We start from the raw sequence: 22317 nt of genomic DNA, 5'->3' as shown, positions 1-22317 counted from the left end.
GGGTTGCAGGGGCAGCAGGGAACAGTGTGTCATATGAAGCAGGCTGCTAGGTACCTGTGGCTGGCCTAGGCTGGTTACACATGGTGACAATTGAACAAAAAGAAGGATGGCAGGCACTGGAACAACTTACAAAGCTGAGGTTGCTCTGTACACCCAGACCATAGAGGACTGAATGGGGCATGTGTTCTAGAGAGAAGCCAGGTGTCTGCTTCCTGTCTGTTTCATCTCTGGATTGGCTCCCTTCCCTCTTAACCCTGCAGACCCTGTTTGTCATGGCTGAACATATGGTTCAGTGTCAACTCATCCCCCATAGCCCCAGGTCTTTGCTGCAGGAGATCTAACCTAGGACTTCATGCTCGCTCATAATGTGCTACCACTAAACTGCATCCTAGCCCCCACTGTCACCCCACAAGTTCTCAGGTTAATAAGGGAGGGACTTAGATATCTAATTTGGCCTGGGTATGGCCTGAGGGGGCTGGGTAGTCACAGTGTAAACTCAGAGCTTCTGAGGCTGTGCCTGGTGGTGGCTAAGCCATCAGACCCTATACGAGGTTCCCCCTTACCCCTACTTGATAAACTCAGCATTTCCTTTAGTCTTGCTCTGAGGGACTAACTACACAAGGTTCTGTCACTTGAATCCATTCGCAGACACAACCTTCCCTCTCCCCTTCTCCTCTTTTTGGCCCTTTACCGGGAAGGTAAGATTCTAGAAAGTCTGACTACCTCTGCAAATTGTTAGTTACTACAGAAAAGAAACGCCTGGCCTGTGTGTCCTCCTGAAAATTTTATTGAAAAGGCCCGCAGTCCGGCCATTGTCTCCTTTTCGCCTGCTGTTTGAAATGCAGAGCCCTGGTGATCTTGGAATAAAATAGGCTTATAACTGGGGACTGAAGGGGATGGGAACCGGCTGTGAAGTCTGTGGGAGGCTGTGTGAGGGGCACCTGCTGGCACTGCCCTGCTGCTTCCTGCCCTGGCTCATCCTCCTCTTTCAGCTGGCCCACCGGGGCCACACACTGTGGCACTCTTTCTGTGGGTACACCGGGGTCAGGAGGCTGCCAGGATGAGCCCATCATGCTGGGGGCCGAGTCTCTGGTCCTGAGCAGTGTGATTGATCTTAGCTGGGGTTTCCTTTCTCGCTGGGAGAAGCGAGGCACAGGAGTTCTCCAGTCTGTGGCTGCTCTCAGACATCAGAGGGGGACAGGGCCAGTCTGAATGCAGACGCAGGTTGGGGGCTCTCTTCACTTAGAATTCTGGCAGCATCTATAAGGAGTCTGCATAGTTTGCTGTCTCATTATTCATGGCCCGGTGCTGTTGTCTTTCTAGAATGTTGCTTCCAATACTAATTGTCAGCCCTGTGCAGGGAGCTGGTGCAGACTCGCAGTCACCAACCTCTGCATTTAATTTGCTGCCGCTGAGTGGAAGGGATGGGGGCAGGCTGTGTTAGAGGGTTGATAAAACCTCAGAGTGCCTGGGTGGGGAGGGGTGGCTATGTGGGTCGTTTCCTGCTCCCAGTAAAGTAGCTGACAAGCTCCTTATGACTAGCCTGGCATCTGACCACTGGTACCCTGTTCTTCCCTGAACCCAACTGCACTCTGACATTTTCAAGCAAAGACGGTGCCTTCTATTTTGCTGTTTTTCCCATTATCCATTTATATACATCTCTATCCACTCAGTACTCCATCATGTTGCATGTAAAAACTGAGAATGCCCAGAGAATATATGTTTTGTTTCTCCATGTGTCATATATAAGAAATATACAAATATGTATTTATAAAAAAAATAAGATAAAGTTGATGCTATGTATCAGACCTGGGTATAGAGTATAGATAATAGTATGCGCACAGACACATTTATATTATCTGATTCTGTGAGGTTATGTAATTAAATAGAAGCCCATAAAAATCAGAAAAAAATAGAGATTAACCAAATGTCAAAAGCAGGGGAGACTTAGAATATATATGTTTATATGTGTATATATGTGTGTGTGTGTGTGTGTGTGTATATATATATATATATATATATATATATATATACTGAGAGAAAGACAGAGACAGAGAGACAGAGAATCAGGCCATGGCATTTAATACATTTTACTATGAGTCAGACTTTTAACCCTGATGGGTAATCAAGGCAGGAAGAAAACATCCGTGATGCAGTTTGTGTGATCTGTAAGGAGAGAGACCCCAGACACATTAGATCTGAAGGCAATCTCTCACCTGGCCCTCAGTGAGGAGTGAAATGTGTGGCAGAAAACATGGAAAGCATGTGGTATGCAGGCGCCATGCTTTCCTCTGGCACCCACGGTGGACAACACTAACTGTCCATTTCCACTATGAAATAAGGGCTGCTCCACTGTCCTAAGCGTAACGCTCCAGGCAGACATTATTATTTATTTAGGATGTACATGCTACATGAAACCCTGTAGCTGATCTTCAACTCCTTTGTGGGTTCTTCTTTCGTCCTCCCTTTTCCATCCCTTTTCTTCCACCCTTTCTACCACCTAACACTAGATAAGAGAGAAACAAAGGATATGGAAGAAAGGGAAGACCCCCTGAATAAAGCCAGGGCCTGGGAAAGGGGACGACGTTATCCTTAGACTACATCCTGCTGATTAGAGATGTTGAGTTCCTTGGGGAAAGTTTGATATTTCACATCAGAACATCTAATTTCTTCTTCTTGTTTCTTCTTCGTGTACAATCACTTAAACTGTGACCAATAGTGACTAACCAACAACCCACCTTCTGGGGCCTTAGAATTTACAGACTCTCTGAAAAGTTCCCAGAATTTCAAATAGCAATCGCAGAAACTATCTACAGCTGGCAAAATCATAGACCCCCCCTTCCAGAGCACGAGGCCAAATCATAGCCGCTGTGGACAATCCGAGGCAGCCCCACACCCCACACCCCACACCCGGGATTAAAATGAAAACATATACTATATCTGTGTTTTTTTTAAGGAAAAAAACCCAAAATTCCTACTTGCTCTTCTAGTGTGAGCAATGGTGGCAGAATCAGGGATTGCCCCAGCAGAAGACACAGCATCTTGACCCCCCCCCCGTACCCACTGGCCTGAGGAGCAACCCCACCCACAGCAGCTCTAGCCCTGCCATGCCAACCACTGTCCCACTGACCCAGACTACCCCTAAGAAGGACATTGTACAAGTAAGTCACAGAGTAACACTGCATGTGTAACACAAGCGTGTGTTTGTAACATGCCTTCACCAAGGTTTCTTCTAATGCTTTTGTTTTGCAATTGTGGCTGTTTTCATTTCCCTCCTTGGATCTTTTTGTTTTCCTTTTATCTTCTCTCTCTTCCTCTTCCTTCCTCTCTCCCTCCCTTTCTTTCTACACAATAGAGTCTCATGTAGCCCAGGCTGGCTTTGAACTAACCCTGTAGCAAAGAATGACCTTTGAACTCCCAATCCTCATGCCTCTACCTCCCTAGTGCTGGGATTACAGGCGTGCACCACCACACTCGGTTCTCTTGGGCTTTTGTCTGTGTGCACACTCATTTGTGTGGCATGCATGTGGCGCTCACAGGGACAGCCTTGGGTATCAGACTTCACTCACTTTCTGCCTTGTTAGAAAAGGTCCTCTCTTGTCTTTCTGCTTCTACCCCAGGCTAGAGTGCACCAGGTTAGAGGACTTGTGAGCTTCCTGAGTTTGATGTTGAGTTGTGATTGTCAACTTGGCAAGATTTGGAATCACAGAAGAGACATACCTTCAGGCTCACCTGGGGGGAACTAGTTAGATTTAGTCTCTGACCATGCTTATGAGATTAGTTTATATAAATTTACATAGATTATAAATCTATATAAATTTATATATTAATTTAATTGAGATGGGAAGAACCCTCCAAGTAGTGAATAACACTATTCCATGGGCTTGGGTCCTGGATCATATAAAGAGAGCAGAGCTAACTGGAAGTTAGCCCTCATCCTTCTCCACTTCCTGACCATAGATGCAACATGACCAGGTGCCTCAAGTCCATGATGGTCTGTAACTGTCAACTGTGAGCCGGAAGAAATCTTTCCTTCTGTAAGTTGCTTTTTTGTCAGAATTTTAGTGTCCTGCTTTTCTACTGTGATAAGACTCCATGGCCAAGGCAACTTATAGAAGAAAGAGTTTATTGGGGCTTACAGTTTCAGAGGGTGAGTCTGTGGCCACTGTGGCTCAGAGCATGGCAGCAGGCAAGCAGGCATGGCCCTGGAGCACTAGCTGAGAGATTATATCCTTATCTGCAGGCAGGATGCAGAGAGAGAGAGAGAGAGAGAGAGAGAGAGAGAGAGAGAGAGAGAGAGAGAGCTAATTTGGAATGTCATGGGTTTTTGAAACCTCTGTTCCCTCCACCCCCACCAGGACACACTTTGTCTAATAAGGCCACACCTCCTAATTCTTCCCAAACAGTTCCACCAAACCAAAATCAGGCATCATCCCATATATGAGCCTTTGGGGGCTGTTCTCATTCAAAGTATCACAGGAATTTCATTGTAGCATTGAGATAAGTAACTAAGATTTGACAGGGGTTGGGTGGGGGTTGGGGGGAGGTCTCCCATCTCTGCTTCCCATTTCTCCTTAGAAGCTCTGAGGTTATAGATGGTTGCATTTCTGTATCTGGCCTTTACGTGGATTCTGGGGATTCAAACTCAGGTCCCCTTGCCGGCATGGTGAGTGATTTTCACTTCCTGAGCCATCTTCCAAGCATTTTCTTGAGCTTTTTAAAGTGTCATAGTCTATAAGTTAACAACTTCACTCCTTACGTGTATTAATTGTCAAATTAGTTTTTTTTTTCTATGTGAATTGCTGTTTATCATCTTTGCCTCCTTTTTGCAAACTTGGCGTGTTCGGGGATTAAGCATTTTAGCATTTGCTCTTCTATTTAGAGACTGAGCAAGCAGTGATGGTGGAGTCCTGTGCTGGTGATTGCATTTTGGGCTGGGAAGAGAATTCTACCTTTAGCAAAGCAAGGCCATGGCCTCTGCTGTCAGTATGTGATGGACGTCCATTCTGACTGTCTAGCTTCCTTCCTCAGGTGTAAGCAATCATGTCACCCTCCTGGAGAAGATAAATTGGCCCCTGCCTCCTCCTCAGGAAAGGACTGGCAGGTGCTTAAGCCAGTGTGTTAAGCCAGGAGCACTCAGAATCCTGTCAGCAACCCTGCTTCTTTGTCAAGATCATGCTAAGTGCACTTTCCGGAAGACGAGGGGTGGTCAGAGGGATGACACAGTCTCCACGTACAACCTTGGAGATAGGCCAGGGTCTGGGATGAGCCTGGGACAGGATCTCTCTTGGGGATCATTGGAGACATAGGTGTAATTTGAAGAGAGAGGGTCATACTATCCAGGAGCTGGAGCTCTCTTTGGGCCCCATAGCTACAGCAGAAGAGCAAAGTCAGCCAAAGAATGAGCACTGGAGATTGGAAGGCAGGTGATCTCTGCCATGGCATCTCAGAGGACAGTCAGCTGCAGGAGCAGACAGCTCTCCCCAGAGCTGAATCAATTTAGCATGTGTATGAGTTCTGCTGCCTTCTCAATTCTTCCTAGGTGATTTTCTCAGAGTTCATGATCAATCACAAATACGACTCCAGCTCAAACTACCTGAAGCAAAAATGGGACTCTGTGAGTCTGGCAACCAGGGAACCATAAAAGTGGGTCAGGCTTGGCTGCACCCAGTGACTGACAATATCTTCAGGCGTATTCGCCTCCTTCTGTTGACTTCTCTAAGCATTGTTTCCAGCCTGGCTGTTTCTGAGAGGCAGCAAGATGGCCGCAGGGTTTCCCACACCAGCACCATCAGCACTGTTTGCTTCCCACACTGCCACCTATCCACTGCTCACCTCCCACGTGGACACTACACACCAAGATGCTGTCTGTACCGCAGCTCACTGTCACAAAAGGTACACTTTCCAGTAACCCAGGGAAGACACACCTTGGCCTAGGTCACGTATACAGCCTTGAGCCAGCCACTCTCCAGGAAGTGGAGGAGGGTGATGGATATCTTAATAGGTCCCTCAGTCATGTCCACCCCCAAGGAGGAAGAAGCAGGGGACAGTTTCTCTTCTCCAGGAGGTCGACATGGTTACTTAAACCTAAAGAAGGAAGCTGGGCAGGCAAGATGGATCTCCATCACCTAGAGCTAGCAGAGGCCTCTGCCCTTTGCTCTGCTAAAGTAGAGTTGTCTTTCCAGCCTAAGATGCACACAGTTGTCTGGATCTTGGTGCTTGTCTTAGTCAGGGTTTCTATTCCTGCACAAACAATCATGACCAAGATGCAAGTTGGGGAGGAAAGGGTTTATTCAGCTTACACTTCCACACTGCTGTTCATCACCAAAAGATGTCAGGACTGGAACTCAAGCAGGTCAGTAAGCAGGAGCTGATGCAGAGGCCATGGAGGGGTGTTACTTACTGGCTTGCTTCCTCTGCCTTGCTCAGCTTGTTTTCTTATAGAACCCAAGACTGCTAGCCCAGGGATGGCACCACCCACAGTGGGCCTTGTGGGACTGAGCAACTGCTAGATCCTTGAACTTCCATTCACAGCTGCTGCTCACCATTGTTGGGGAGTTGGACTGTAACTCATCAACAAATTCCCTTACTATATAGAGACTACCCATAAATTCTGTGACTCTAGAGAACCCTGACTAATAAAGTGCTGTAGCATTAAATTAAGGTTGTCATCTGCTTAGCATTGCCACAGTTCTGGGGTATACAGTGTGAACCCTAGCAATCTTCAAGCCTTCTTGTGAGGGGCATCGTAGGCCTTCTCATGGAGGCTTCCCACCACCCTGTGTGGGCAATCCCTCACATGGAACCTTCACAAGCAGTAAGCAGCTATGCTTGGGGGAAATAGCTTTTCCCTAACATGCTTGTGTCCCAGGATGCTGGCCCCTAGCACCACTTGCTGTAACAAATACCCAAGAAAGACAAAGAGGGGGAGAGTCTATTTGTGCTCCTGGTTTCAGAGATTTCGGTGGGCCATTTGGCCCCATGGATGGAGCATCGTGGCAGGGGAAGCACATGGAAAAAGCTTTCTTTACACATGAGGGGAAGCTCTTTCTAAAGCACAGAGGGAAAGGTAATGTAGGAAGGGCTCAGGGAAAGATATAGCCCCCAGGACATAGCCTCTGTGAACTGCTTCCTCTAGTAAGGCCCCACCCTCCTACTTTGCCATCTTGCTATAATGCCATCGTATTTCGAATCTATGGAGGGATGAATCCGTCAGTAAGTGAGAAACCTGCAGATCTAAGCTCTCCAGGAAAGCCATCAGAGGCGCACCAGAGGAGGGAGGTGTGCCTTCCTAACCCTGCTTCTTAATCCACCGCTCAACAACTGAGACTATCACCATGCTTTCTGATTTTCTGTCTGGAAATGGAACTCGGAGTCTCTGTGTACCAGGGAAAGGCTCTGCCAGGAGCTACATCCCAACCCACTGAGATGCATTTTAAGATCTGGACTCTCTTCTTCGAGTGGAGTCTTATCTGGAAAGCTGAACTGGCTGGGTTGTTTCTTTGGTTTTTACTTTGTTTTATTTTTAGGACAAGGTCTCACTACACAGCCTGAAGACTCGGAGTGTATAACAGGATGACTTCAAACTCACAGAAATCTATCTGCTTTCTGTCTCTCAAGTGCTGGGATTGGACATGTACCACCATACATGGCCCCGCGGTTTGGTTGGGAAGCTGCCCACTCCCTTCACAGCACCCCCAGATCTTATCAGTGTCCCTGGGTTCTCTGTCTTAGTTAGGGTTTCTATTGTGATGAAACACCACGAACCAAAAGCAGGTTGGGGAGGAAAGGGTGTATTCAGCTTACACTTCCTCATTGCTGTTCATCACCAAAGGAAGTCAGGACAGGAATGCACACAGGGTAGGGACCTGGAGACGGGAAGCTGATACAGAGGCCATGGAGAGGTGCTGGTCACTGGCTTGACCATCATGGCTTGCTGAGTCTGCTTTCTTAAAGAAGCCAGGACAACCATCCCAGGGATGGCCCCACCCACCATGAGCTGGGCCCTCCCACACTGATCACCAATTGAGAGAATATCTTACAGCTGGATCTCAGGGAGGCATTTCCTCAACCAAGGCTGGTTTGTAGCTCCCTGATGACTCTAACTTGTGTCAAGTTGACACAAAGCCTGTCAGCACAGGCTCCCCGGAACCCCGATTGAGAAGCGCTGGGTGGCTATGCTCACTGGTCTCTCAGAATCGTTTTTACCTCCCTGGGGATAAGGTTGCTGGAAAACATTTTCTTCCTTCACTAGATTGTCTGTTATGAAAAGGTCAGTTGTGATCTCCTTGTCATCCTCCAGACTCAAACGTAGACATCACGGCAGGATCACACTCTGGCTGGAACAGGCTGCCTCGCTGCCCCTGTGCTGGGCTAGCTGCCTTTGGGGATTTATTCTTCTACTGTACTGCTCAAATGATCAGGGTCTCAGTTTCCCTTCTTCCCAAGAAGCCACAGCCAGAGGCTCCACTGCAGGCGACTCTGGGAAGCTCTGTGATGCTCACGACTTGGGCCCTGCCAGGACAGATAATAACTTTTGAGAAATGTCTAAAAGCTAAGTCCTTTCTAACAACAACAGACAAACCCTTCAGTGCTGGCAGGTCGCACATGTTTATAATTCCAATCACTGTGAAGGATGAAGCAGTAAGATCCTGGGTTCTAGGCCAGCCTGGGCTATTCAGCAAGATCCTGTCTCAAGAAATGACAAATGTTTCCAATTTGTATGTGTCCAGACTGAGAACACATCTGCCAGGGTATGTAAGCTGTCCTGGAAGGTCCTGCCTTGGGTAGGAAACACCCCACAATTGTCTGTTAGCTGCTGCCACTGTGGGACTTGGTCTCCAGTACAATAGTGCTGGGGTGGCTTGGCCCGGCTTCCCTGCACTAGGGAGAGAGAATCCAGGCCTGGGTTTGGCTCCAACTGGGCTTTGCAGGGCTGTTACTTATTGAGTTAAGTCAGAGTGGCTCAAATGTTGATGTGCAGCACCTGGGTCGCCCTTGGCAACCACCATACAAGGGAGGCCCTCCTTTGGCTGGGGCTCCCTGGAACCCTCTCTCAGCTGGGCCCATTGCTTCCTGGTAGGTGCTTCTGATTCTCCTAGTACTAAGGACCCTGAAGCTATCTTTGTGTGCCTGCCTGTCTAGTGCCTGCAGGGGCTTTTCCAGACTCTGCTGTGGGGAAGGGGTGTGCCAGGCTGGGAAAGTGTTTGGTAAATGGTTCACAGAGACTTGCCTGGCAGTCGAAAGGCGGTGGGCTGGAGGAGAGCCAGGAGCCTCCGCCTCAGACACTGTATTCTATCTGTCCCATCCTTTACACTCCCGTGGACAGGACAGATGTGAGGTCCTGGGTGGATGGCTTCTGAGTTCTGGTGGAAAGTTGAACAGCAGGTAGACCGAGGGCCAGGCGGAGAAGGGGGCTGTGCAGCTGGCAATCCAGACTCGTCTGTTGGATGCATGTTTGTGTGTGACAAGCTGAGCCCTGTGTAGGAGTGAGAGACGGGTTAGAATGTGTGTGCCTGGTGTTCACTTTTGAGGTCAGCTATCATAAAACTGAAGAAAAAAAACCAAACAACAACAACAACAACAACAACAAAAAACAACAACAAAAACACCTACGCCCAGAGAACCATGAGACAGGGCCAAGGGTCACAAAAACAAAAAGAAATATTCAAGGACAGCCGTGTTTATTACAATACAACTAAGTTTGAAGCACCAGGGAGATGGGCTGTTTGTTTTCGAGACAGGGTTTCTCTGTGTAGCCCTGGCTGTCCTGGAACTCACTCTCTAGACCAGGCTGGCCTCGAAGTCAGAAATCCGCCTGCCTCTGCCTGGGCTTTTAAGGTGTTTTACTGATCATTTGCCCCTGTGGGCATTTTGTTTTGCCCCGCTGAGATTTAAACCCAGGACCTTGTATTTTAATGGAATTAGAACCTTCTGATAGCCTTTTCTTTATGCAAATGATGTAGTTTTCTACTTATAGTGGAGAAGAAAAGTTTCCTTTGAAAAGTTTCACTCAAACAAATTTGAGTAAAAGTATGAATTGACTTAAAGGAAAATATGAAATGAAGAATAATAATAGCATTGGACCCTCCAAAGGCTTGGCAGCAGCCTTCTAGAACGAAGCAAAAAGCAAAGGGCCTGTGGAATAGTGAGGTGGCCCGAAGAGAGGCAGGACAATGAGGGGGAGCTGGTAGGGGAGAAAGACTGGGTTCCTAGGTCCAGAGAAGTGGCCACAGGTGTAGTCCATTTGAATTGTAATGGATAAGACTGGTAGGGACTGGAGGGTGAATTGACCTGTATTATAAAGAGCTACCGGTCTCTGGGTGTAGCCTCTCCAGGCGGCATCAGGAGCCACTGAAGGAGTTTGAAGAGAAGACTGGTTCATGATTATCCTTGAAGAGTCTCGTTGTGAGGACTTGGAGTCAGTCCTGGGTGACAGGCTGGGGTTCATGTAAAAAGTACTTTTATAAGGCCAAGCTAGGGCCGTATTCCCTCAGTTCATCTCCTGCTGACTCTGGCTTGCAGCCAGAAGTATTGGACAGAGTCAGGTCTGAGGCAGATGAGACCAGCCTTGGTCTGTGGGTTACAAAGCATGCTGAGCATGGTGGCAGACCAGAAGCCTGGGGCTGGGTGGGGGTGGGGGGGGCTGTCTGGGATGACCTGTTCTGGATGTCCAGGGAAAAGGATAGGGAAGGAGGGACCCAGTGACAGCTCCTGGTGCCTCCAGGCCTGGCACAGAATGTTCTGGAATGCTGTGAGGGAAGTGGGTGGGGTGAGCTGAAGGAAGCTTTTCTGTGGCTAGACCAGGAAGTGTGCAGTTTCCTGCCTGGGTTTGGTTCGGACGACAGCCCTGCCTGGCTCAGAGCCCAGGGTCAGGAGGATTTCATTCATCAGCAGGGCCTGTGTGCACCACGGTCACCTTTTATTTGTTCATTGCTGTCCCAGTTCTTCCTCTCCATGTGAGGAGTCCCTCAATTCAGGCACCAGCTTTAAAATCCCCTGGCGTTCACCCTTTCCCCTTGAGGGTCTTCTCTGTGCCAGGCAGCAAGGGGAGGCCTGCCTGGTCCTGGTGATAGTGTCGCCTGTGTCGTCCCTAGTAGCCAGACCATGGGCAAATCTTCTACCCGGGAACATAAATCGTTCTGTTCTTCTGTGAATGTGGGGGCTGCCACTGCAGGATGCAGGGCTGTGAGATGCAGGCACTGTCCGTCCCGGGTGGAAACTGTTTGGCGGGCTGACTTGACTGGTGCTGTAGGTAAAATGTAAGGGTGGTGCCAGCCTGGGCTCGCCTCAGGCCTGACTGGAAGATATTTCTGGGAGTGGATACGTTAGGGTGGGAAAACAGCAACATCATTATCAATCATCATTTTGGTTTTTCAAGATAGGGTTTCATTGTGTAGTTCTGGCTGTCCTAGAACTCACTCTGTAGACCAGACTCAGAGATCCACCTGCCTCTGCCACTGGAGTACTGGGGTTAAAGGCCTGTGCCCCCTCCATTTGGCTGGAAAAGCATTATTTTAATTTTTAAAATAATCCCAGCATCTAAGGGATTGGTGTAGACATTTGCCTTTTGTGATGGCTTGTGATGGAGCTGATGGCTTGGCCGCCCTCTGTGACCTGGATGTTGAAAAGAGTGCACGGTGGGCCGCATCTTCTCTTATGTGCAGCCTGACTTCTGGGGAAGCTTGAGAGTTGAGGTAGCCTTGCTGTTTTCATGGCTTTCTGGAGCCCCTGCTCTGCCCAGAGTTGGTGCCAAGAGCCTGGTGAACTCAGGCTGGTGCAGACACTCCCCTGCCAACAGGTTTTCCTCATCCCCGCCAGTCTAGTTCTCTGCATCCCTTTCTGGCTCACAAGCAAGCTCCAACCACCATCCTCCAGCCCCTGGGAAGCTAGCTACCTAACCCCCAGAAGGCCAGCCCACTGCCAGATGTCTAGCAGGCTCCTCCACTTTGAGAAAGCCCTCCTCCTCCCCTTCTCCCTCCTCCTCCTCTTCCTCCTCCTCATCTTCCTCCTCCTCTTCCTCCTCCTCCTCCTTTTCCTCCTCCTCCTCTTCTTCCTCCTCCCCTTCCTCCTCCCCACCCCTGTAGATCCTGGGACTGCAGCAAGGTGGGGTCTTCTGTCACTGTGCCTTCCCTGTGCCCTAGACCACACAGCCCCGGGCATTTATCCACATTATTGTCTAGTTCATTCCAGACTCATCCCGTGCTCCTTGGCACACATACTAATGTTCAGAGTGGACACAATAGAGGTGACCCTTCTCTCGGAGACCTTGTGGAACTTAGCAAGTAAGCAAAGAAATACATCTCTGCGTCCCCAGGGAGGACATGGTGGGGACTCAGAGGACTTTAGAGAAAGACACAAAGCACTCTGTGTCTAGGGTGATGAGGGCCCTTGTCCATCAACATAAAAGGTCTCAGAATGGGGTGACAGTGTGGAGATACGTGTTGACAGCAGACAGGACACTTCCCGATGGGGAAGATTTTTGTGTTTGTTGTTGTGGTTTGCAGTGGGGTTTTTGTTTTGTTTTGGTTTGGTTTCTGTTTTTTAATCTGTGGAGCAGGAAAAACAAGTTTTTGGTTAGCAAAGTTTAAAGTTTATTTGCTTTCTTAAGAACAGATTTCCTATAGGCCAAGCCGGCCTGGAAGTTACTAGGTATCCCAAGCTGGCCCTGAATTGTCGATCTTCCTGTTTCTGCCTCAGGACTGCTGGGATTACAGTCATATGTCACCATGCCTGACTGTATGATATGGTAAGATCCGTACAAGGACACCTGCTATATTGTTAAAAGTGGTTACTTAATAAAAAAAAATGACTTCCAGGAATAGAGTAAGTTAAAGTGAAAGATACATTGAAGATGGCAATCATCTCATTTTTCAAAAGCTTGGGACAGAGACCAGGTCACCCCGCTGGGAGAGCCTCAGAAGTTACAAATGTGTTCTAGCTCTAACATTTCACAAGGAACTGTTTTGCTAGCATGGAGGCTCCTGTCTGCGGAAGGCATGAGGTGTAGGTGGGCTTTGTAAGGGAAAAGGTAAACGCTATTAGGCTATCATCTGGCACACCCCCGCATGGGCTTGCCCAGTAGAGCCATGGCACTCAGCTCCTAAGGCTTGCCCAGTAGAGCCATGGCACTCAGCTCCTAAGGCTGTGCGCCTGATTTACTGACAAGCTTCCTAGGAAAACCTGTGCTAAAAGCAAGACAGGAGCCTGTAGGTTCTGATCCAGGAGCCCACAGGGTCTGATCCAGATCTAAGGCCTCTGACAGCATGGAAGGACTATGAGTGTCCATGGAAAGAGGAGCCTGTGACTCAGAAACAGACTGTGGCTCCCTTCCAGAGCAGGACTCAACCCTCTAGAGAGGATCACATGTAACATGGAGAGAAGTGGCTTGCTACTTCTCCCTAGGATGCTGCGGGATAAAGACCAAAGAGTAAAAACTAAAGACTTAGGGAATGATACTCAAGTGGACTTTGAGAGATAGGTGCACTACAGGTAGCCCTCCCAAATGTGATGGAGGCAGTGATTAGCATGTGTAGGGTTGCAGTGATTGGCATGTGGGGGGGGGAGTTGCAGTGACTGGCATGTCTGGGGGGTACAGTGATTGGCATGTGGGGGGGGAGTTGCAGTGACTGGCATGTCTGGGGGGTACAGTGATTGGCATGTGTAGGGGTTGCAGTGATTGGCATGTGTGGGGGTTGCAGTGATTGACATGTATGGCAGTTGAGAATGGGAGGTAGGAAAAATCTAGTGACCACTGCTGGACATGGATGAAGCAGCTGTCCTTAATCTTAGGGGGTTCAGATGAAACACATGTGGGCATGTTCAATTGAAGTGACCTGCTGTTCATTTCCAGGTAAAATTCTTGTTTGTGTGTGCTGCTTAGAGCATTTGTTTGGTATGTGTAGGGCCTTGAACATGCTAAGCAAATATTTTACCCTTGCCACATTTGGGTGGGGGGCAAACTTACTTTTGTTTGCAGAGCTGGGGATTGAATTCAGGGTGCTGACACGCTAGGCATGTCCTCTTTACCCCTTTAGCTTTCACTTAGAGGCAGGGTGTCTTGAAGCTGCTCAGGCTGGCCTTGAACTCAATGCATAACCCAGGTTGCCTCTGCTCATGCACTCTTTTATTTTTCTTTTTAATAGACAGGGTCTCTTTACATATAGCCCTGGTGGTCCTGGAACTAACTATGTAGACCAGGCTGGACGAGAACTCAGAGAGATCGACCCACCTCAGCCTCCCAAGTGCCAGAATCTCAAGTGTGTGCCACCATGCCTGACTAACTCTTTCAAATAAACTAGTCTGATCTGCATTTATGCTATGCTGAATCTCTTCCCACAAAGGTTTTTTTTCTCCGGTTGCTTCTGGTTGAACCCAGGGCCCTACACATACCAAACAAATGCTCTATCACTGGGGCACCTTGTACTTTGAAAACTATAAAAAAACATCCCTTACAATGAAAAAAAAATGTTGATTGCTACAGGAAGCGAACTGGTTACTTGCGTTTAATGTTCCCCATTTGGGAAGAAGGATTTTGCAGTAGGAGTTTCCGTGAATGATGGTTGTTCATTGTAGAGTCGGGGAAATGAGATGAAATCAGTACAGGGTGTAATGTTCCACGTTTCCCTTGGTGCCTTAGCTCCAGAGTGGCCGGGAGGGACGAAGAGGTCTGGTTTCCAGTCCCTGCACAGGAGATGCAGTGGCAGGTGGGCCTCAGCCAGTGTGGCCAGCTCCCCCTCCCACTTACAGCTCACTGGAGGGCTAGGCCATGGTTTATTTACCTATTTGAAGGCTATCTTGGTTGTTTTCAAATTCAGAGTAAAGCTTTTATATAGATCAGTGTGGTGTGGGCCTAATTTTCTATTTATTTGTATAAATACCACAAAGTACAATAAAGCTGTAACCTCCTAGTGTTGTCCACAGGCTGCCTCAGCATTCTCAGTTACCACTGGTGAACCAAAAGGGGAAGGAAAATATACCCTTTATTACATACATTATTATAATTTTATTTTAAAATATTTTAAGATTTATTTTTATTTGTGTGTGTGTGTGTGAGAGAGAGAGAGAGAGAGAGACAGACAGACAGACAGACAGACTTGTGCAAGTGCTTGTGAAGTCTAGAAGGGGATGTCCCATCTTCTGGAGAAGGAGGTACAGGCAGGTGTGAGGGCTGGGGACTGAATTTGGGTCCCCCCCGGAGTCCTCTGGAAGAGTAGCAAATGAATGTTCTTAGCCACTGAGCTGTCTCTTCAGCCTGTATTGTTTTTAAATGCCTGTGTCTGAGCAGTGTGCATGTGGAGGCTGGACATTGACATCAATGCCTTCCTCAACCACCTTTCCCTTTGGTTTACTGAGGCAGTTTCTCAATGAACTGAAAGTCCATCGGTTCTGATCGCCCTCCCTCAGGCAGCTCTCTGTCAGCTGAGAACTAGGCTAACAGGTGGCTCTCTGTACCCGGTTAGATTTTTACGTGGGCTCTCAGAATCTAAACTGCAGTCTTCATACATGCTTAGCAAACAGTTTATGTACTGCGCTACCTCCTCAGCCCAGGATGGTCTATGTATTGATAATAATTATGGTTAACCTTGCCCCCCTCCCCCAACATGGTTTCACTATGGAGTCCAGGCTGGCCTTGAACTTTCAAACCTCAGCCTCCCAGGTGCTGGGATTATAGATGTGTGTGACCTTACCTGGCTTGTTGTTAATCTCTTACTGGGCCTAATTTTTAAATAAACTTTATCATCAGTTGGTCTATCTAGGAATAAAAGCAGCACGTACAGAGTTTGACTCTGGATTCAGGCATTACCAAGGGTTGGGGAGTGTTTGATGCTGTCTGTGGGTTCAGGCGTCCGAGTCAGGACTGGAAACATTTCTCGTGCAGAGTAATTACTGTGTGTTTAATTTTGTAAGAAACACCTTTCCAAATTGGTTGTACCTGTGGGGAGCGGAGGATGCTCTGAGTGAATGAGTATTGTTAACACGGACACAGCCATGTCAAGGACCTGTGAGAGTTGCAAAGCCTCCCCCATCCTCCTATTTATCACCCGAAGGCTGCTCAGTAGAGACTTCTACTGAGCTTATCTAAGCCTGCCCCCTCGATCTACCTATGCACCATAAACTTCTCCTCCTTGTTCACCTGCACGTACTAGTCCTGCCGCCCGATGCATCTGTTCAACACTCTATGTGACGCTCCCAGGGTGCTGCAGTCACTCCATCAGAGGACTCAGGTCACCTGATTCCAGCTCTCTGTCCATGTTGTCTGACTTGCTGACTTCATTCCCCCAGCACCCCAGCAGGCCCGTCCCTGGAGCCTTGCTAAACAGCACATACAATCTAACAGTAAGTGAGAGAGTTGCTCAATCTCCTCGCTAGCATTTGGTGTCAATTTGGGGATTTTGGCTGTTCAAATGTCATCCTTGTGGTTGTGATTTGTAATTCTCTAACAAGATAATATGATGCTGAACATCTTTTCATGTGCTCATGGGTCATTGCACTGCTTTTTATAATCACTAACAGCTAGGTATGGTGATCCATGCCTTTAATCCCAGCACTCAGGAGGCAGAGGCAGGCAGATCTCTGAGTTTGAGGTCAGGCTGGTCTTCAGAGTGAGCCAGGGTTACACAGAGAAACCGTGTCTTGAAAAAAAAAAAAGAATAATTTTTAAAAATCATCTTTATTCTTGTAGAGTAGAGAGAGCAGGTGCGCCCTGTAGTGGGTGTATGTGGAAGTCAGAGGACAAACTTGGGAGTTGGCTCTCACCTTTCACTATTAGGGCTTTGGGGATCCAACTCAGGTGGCCAGGCTTGCCAGCTGCAACCTTTACTTGCTGAGCCATATCCCAAGCCCTTACTCTAATAATAATAATATAATTATGTATTAGATACTAAATATTATATAATTATATAATATTGCGTATATTAAATTATATAATATAAAATATATAAAGATATTTACTATTGTTATTACTATTATTATTATTGTATGTGTGTATGCACAATGTCAGGGCAGGGGCATGTGTGTCATGGTGCATATGTGAAAGTCGAAGGACAACCTTGTGGAGTCAGGTCTGTCTTCCTTTTTGTGAGCTGTGAGGATTGACCCACAAGCATCTTTTCACCCTCTGCACCATCCCAGGGCTCTCGGTCATACATTTTTTTAGGTGTTCAGATCTTTTCAGCATCTTTGCTTTGTTTTACTGGGGGTGAGGGGTGGTGGTTTCAACACCTCAAGGAAGCTAGCCCTGCTTAGATCTTATGCCCACTTTTAGCTGGGTTGTGTGTTCCTAATTTTTAAAAATTGTATTCTGCATTTAATATTTATAGAGTAAAAGAGAGAGAGAGAGAGAGAGAGAGAGAGTATGTGTGGGGTGAGTGGGTTGAGATAAGTCCCCAAAAGATATGTAGTTTTTTTTTTCAAGCTTACATTAATTGCTCTGTGTGTAATCCAAGTAGATTTTTGCTTGTGTTTCTACATTTACTTAATGTGTTCATGCACGTGGGGGTGTGTGCACACAGGCCCTCTAGCAGGTAGTGCTGAATTCCAATGCTCCCAATGGTTAAGAGGTTGAACTGAGAGTTCACATCTTGCCATTCACCACTGTGTGCCTTTGGTAAGCACTTGGCCTCTGAGCTCAGCTTGCCAAGCTATCAAGAGGAGATGCTGTAAGAGCCCATCTCAGAGGTTGCTTTAAAATGTAAAGGAGGTGTTTATCTAAAGCTCTTGGCCCTGAGCTTGGTACAGAGTAAGCATTGATGAATGGCAGGTTTTCTAGCCAATAGCAGGCACACCTTTGGTGCCCCTCCCTGTGATGTTCTGTGTTCTAGTTGTGTGCTAATCTTGGAGCCTCAGCCACTGTCTGGGGCAAGTGGGTGAGACACCCCTGCTCAACCTTGCACTGTCGTGATCCTCCAGGGCTGACTGCTCAGGACCAAGGGTTCACTGAGCAAACTTCTAGTGGTAGTGAGAGACTCAAGAGAAGCCAGAAAGTGACTAGGTAGACAGAGTCCTCTTCAAAATAGCTCTAGATGTTCCGATTCCTGGCACCTTTGGAGACAAGCCTAGAGATAGGCTTGATTGAGATAGGCTCTCACTAGGCCCAGGTTAGCCTAGACATTGCAGCCCCGTCACCTCAGCCTCCTGAATCCTTGAATTATACCTGTATCTCCCTGCCCACCCAGGGGTTTAATTTATTTTTTAACTCTGTTGTGTATATGTGGGGGTGGAGAGCACACATGAGTGCAGGTGCCAGTAGAGGCATCTGATCCCCTGGAACTGGAGTTATAGACAGTTGTGAGCCACGTGGGTGTCAGGGCTCAGAAGACTCAGGTCTTCCGTAAGAACCAGACAGACTCTCAACTGCTGAGCCATCATCTCTCCAGCTCCAACAATTGGCTTTTTGATGTGGCCTTGCATCAAATCCCTTGACCCTTTAAGGAAGGTCATATGGCCTGGCCTTTTAGCTAATTCCTCTTCCAGTATATATGAAATGCCCCTCTCTGGGAAACTCCTAAAAGTGGAAAGGGAAAGCCTAGGAACTGGGTGCTTGGAGCTGGGCACCCAGGTCACCCTGTGAAGTCCCTTGTGCGGTAGTCAGAGGTACAGCCCCAGCTGATGTTATATCTCCAGTTTGCAAATGTTTTTTCCCGTTCTGGGAGGTCGCTAGTCACCTTCGATACTGTTGCACAGGTTTTTCATTCTGATAAAGTTCAATCGTCTTTCTGCTAATGCGCATGTTCTCAGTGTCACATGTGAGGCAGTGAGTGTGGGGTAGTGGGAGGCACCGTCTGGGGCACAGGGCATGATGCCAGCTGTTCCTGTGTAGAGATAGGCACAGAGGGGGGTGGGGCCTAGGGGTGGCTGTGAACTCCCAGATGAGGACACTGGGCTTGATCCTAAACTGTCTGAGCATAGGGGAGGCCCTCCAGAGGCTGGCTGCAAAGGATAATTGGTTGACCCACGTCTAGAGAAGCGGTAGTCTGCTCAGACTTATTTCTGGGCCCAAGAGGGACAGCTACAGCATTGTTGCAAGCTCGCAAAGGTCCCTGCTGCCTGACTGGTGGGGCTGACTCCTCTCAGCCACTTGCAAGTTGAGACTGCCTACCTCCTCAGTAACATTTTCAGTCTGGCCTGGCCTTTGGCCACTTCCTGCCCCCACTTGGGTTCTGAGCACCCCTGGCAGAGCATTCGGACAGTGTTTGTCAAGTCCCTCCCTCCTCGCTCTCAGGTTTATTACCCTTGTTAGGAACCACCTGCCAGCAGGCAGGTCTTCCTGGAGCAGGGGTGTGGGGGAAGCCCCAGGGCTCAGCCTAGTTCAAATCAAATTAGACCACTGTGGCAGCTATGTGGAACTAAGCAGGTGGCGGCAGCTCTCTGGACTTGGTTTCTTTGTAAGAGAACAGTCACCTTGTCCTCCCCATGGGCATATGTGAGGGCCAGCTATCAGCCTGTGGCAAATGCCCAGTGGACAGGCAGCACCTGAAAGGCTGGCCGCCTTGCCTTCCTTCTTTGGTAGCTCAGGGTTGCGTTGAACCTGTGCATGTGGTTTTTACTTCGTGGGAGCTTGTTAAAAACCTCAAAGACTCCCGGCTAGGTGCCACTGGTTTTGTCTGGACCCTCCCTCTAACCATCCAAGTTCTATTCTGGGGTAGCCACCACTGTTGTATGGAGCCGAGGAGGCTGACCCTGCGGATGTCCGTGGCGGGCACCTTTGTTTATTTGGGGTCCTAGGTGACCCGCAAAGAGGTAGACAGCTGGCTCCTCGGCAGCATGGCACTTAACCTTGGATCTGGAACAGAGAAACATGTTTGTGTTTCCAGGAATGAGAGGGGACAGCTGGCCCCTGATAGCAGGCTAGGTCAGCTGAGGGTTGCCTTGGCGGCTGGCTTTAAGCAAACAGCCAGAGCCAGGAGCTTGGGCGGAAGAAGGATGGAGAAGTGCCTGGTGGGACTGAGAACAACGTGAGAGCTAGTTTCTAGCCTGGGCTCCTCAGAGGCTGCTCAGAAAGGTGTAGGTGAGGCTACTCAGGGACCTGGGAACCACCCAACAAGCTGCTGGCCTCCACCTGGCAGGTAAGGAGAGAGGGCTTTCTTTCAGGGGTTTTTGTCTCCTGCTGAGTTCTGTTTGGCTCCTTCAATAAGCAGTACCCAGGTGGGAACTAAAATCAGATTTCCTTTGCAGAAATTATGTTGGCCTGAGGGTTTCCAGGTCCCATAACTCACATAAGTGGAAGCAGGTTATATTTCTGCATGAAGAGTCCCAGGTGTGGTGGCTTATGTCTGCAATCCTAGTACCGAGGAAGATCAGGCAGGAGGATTGTAGAAAGTTTCAGACTCATAGATTACATGGTAAAACTGGAGATAGACACAGAGACAGAGACAGAGAGGAGACACATACACACAGAGGGGAAGATGCACACAGAGAGGGACACACAGAAGACACACACAGGACATACACACACAGAGAGAGAGAGAGAGAGAGAGAGAGAGAGAAGACAGATGGGATGGGAGGGACAGAGAGACACAGACATTACATACACAGAGACACACACTTACACAGAGACAGATACACACAAAAAGACACACAGACACACACATAGATAGAGACTTGTACAAACACACACACACAGACACACACACAACCAAAGACACACACACAGAGAGAAACACAGACACACACACACACAGCATTAGTACACTTCAGTGCATGTCTCAGGCCAGATTTTGGTAGCCCCTGGGAGGGCCTAGCATTTTCTGGACAGAGGCTTGCTTTCCCTGACAGCATGATGTTATTCCCATAACTGTTGAGCCAAATTCCAATTCCATTTACATATTTATGTATGCTACTTCTTGACTGTCTGGTTAATTAATGTTCTTACTTTGTTTACTGGGGCCTTTTCAAATTCTATTTGTTCATTCAGTGTGTGTGGGCATGCCACGGTACGTGGCTGGGTTAGAGGACAACCTACAGAAATATTTTCCCTCTCTGCATCATGTGAATCCCTGGGATTGAACCTAGGTCATCAGGCTTGGCCTCAAGTCACCTAACTCACTGGTCCATCATGCAGGCTGTGGTGTGTGTGTGTGTGGGTGTGTGTGTGTATAAACAGGTTTCTTTGTTCTTTTATCGTGAGAAAAAAATAGGAAATACTGGGATTTAGGAGTCTACCACTGCACCAGACTAAAATAATGGCTTATAGGCTCAGGAAGGAAAGTGGCTGTGTTAGCTTACAGATCAGAATGGGTGTGGAGCCTTGTGCTGTGGTGATCCGCAAGCTATTTTGCTGATGCATGAAGGAAACAGCTTTTCAGTGAGATCAAACCATTGTTGTAATGTGTATGTATGTGTGTTCAAATGAGTGTGTGTACATGTATGTTACGTGTGTGTGCCTGCAGAGCCCAGAATTCATCGTCCAGTGTCTTCCTTGTTTCTCCTTATTCTTTAAGGCAGGCAGGATGTTGGCTAGCCAGTGTGCTCTGGGGGGGTCGGTCGGCCCTCTCGCCTGCTCTGCCAGCACAGTGGCTATAGATCCGTGTGCTGCTATTGATGTCACACACCCTGCTTCCTAAGTGTGTGCTGGAGATGTGAAGTTGGGGCCTCCTGCTTCTGCAGCAGTCCCTGTACAGCCTTCCCCCAACCCCTGCAACTTCAAGCAACGCAGAGTGAGTGCATTTTGAGATATCCTGCAGCTCTCTATTGTGTTGGGAAAATACCTGAGTTTATGGTTAAGACACAGCAAATGTGGCGGTGACACGCCATCTACGTTCACAATGCAGGTTAATAGAACACTCGGTTGTAAGTTAATGAAACTTTTTTTTTTTCTAATTCAAATTCGCAGATCCTTCTTTAATGCTCAGGGGGATGCAATGACCGAAGGTGGTGGTTTCATGTTCCCTCCCTCCCTGTCCCTGCCTTTCTCCTCTTGTCAGATCCTCTCCCTGCATGGGACTTTCTTTCCTTTGGAGGCAGTGCTACTGAGTAGCCCAGGTTAGCTTCAAACTTGTCATCTCCCTGCTCCCGTCTCCTGAGGGCTGGGGTTATAGCTGTGTACCCTCTTTGTCCCAGAAGTCAGAGCCCTCCTTGGCCCTTAGTACTCCAGGAGATCAAGAGACACTGTAGAACACCTTCTACACATAGTCAAGAGGACCCATGGTACCCCGGGTCCTCACCCCCACAACAAGATTGAGATCTGTTATTCTAATGTGCTGTTGGTGGAACTGTGCCCCTCAAAAGGAGGCATTGATGTCCTACCTTTCAGTGCCTCTGAGTGTGGCTTGTTCCAGTTGTAATTACTAGACTGAAATCCTGGAGCAAGATGCTGAT

At 48.2% G+C, this 22317-nt stretch overlaps 1 protein-coding gene across 4 annotated transcripts in view; it reads left to right on the top strand.

Moving 5' to 3' along the window:
• Positions 1-22317, top strand: part of Rph3al (rabphilin 3A like (without C2 domains)) — a 136428-nt gene that overhangs the window by 20179 nt on the left and 93932 nt on the right. The window contains exon 1 of one of the 4 annotated variants that reach the window (XM_029484107.1): positions 9046-9078. The exons of 2 other annotated variants lie outside the window; for them this stretch is intronic. The gene's annotated coding sequence lies outside the window, so the exon portion shown is untranslated. Of the gene's footprint in view, positions 1-9045; positions 9079-19930; positions 20067-22317 lie in introns of those variants that run through there. One more of the 4 variants, XM_021176265.2, reaches the window with a different exon arrangement.

The sequence above is a fragment of the Mus caroli genome, chromosome 11 (genome assembly GCF_900094665.2).
Source record: "Mus caroli chromosome 11, CAROLI_EIJ_v1.1, whole genome shotgun sequence".
NCBI lineage: Eukaryota > Metazoa > Chordata > Mammalia > Rodentia > Muridae > Mus > Mus caroli.
Note: the sequence above shows the minus strand (reverse complement) of the source record. Positions and strands in the feature narration are given on the sequence as shown.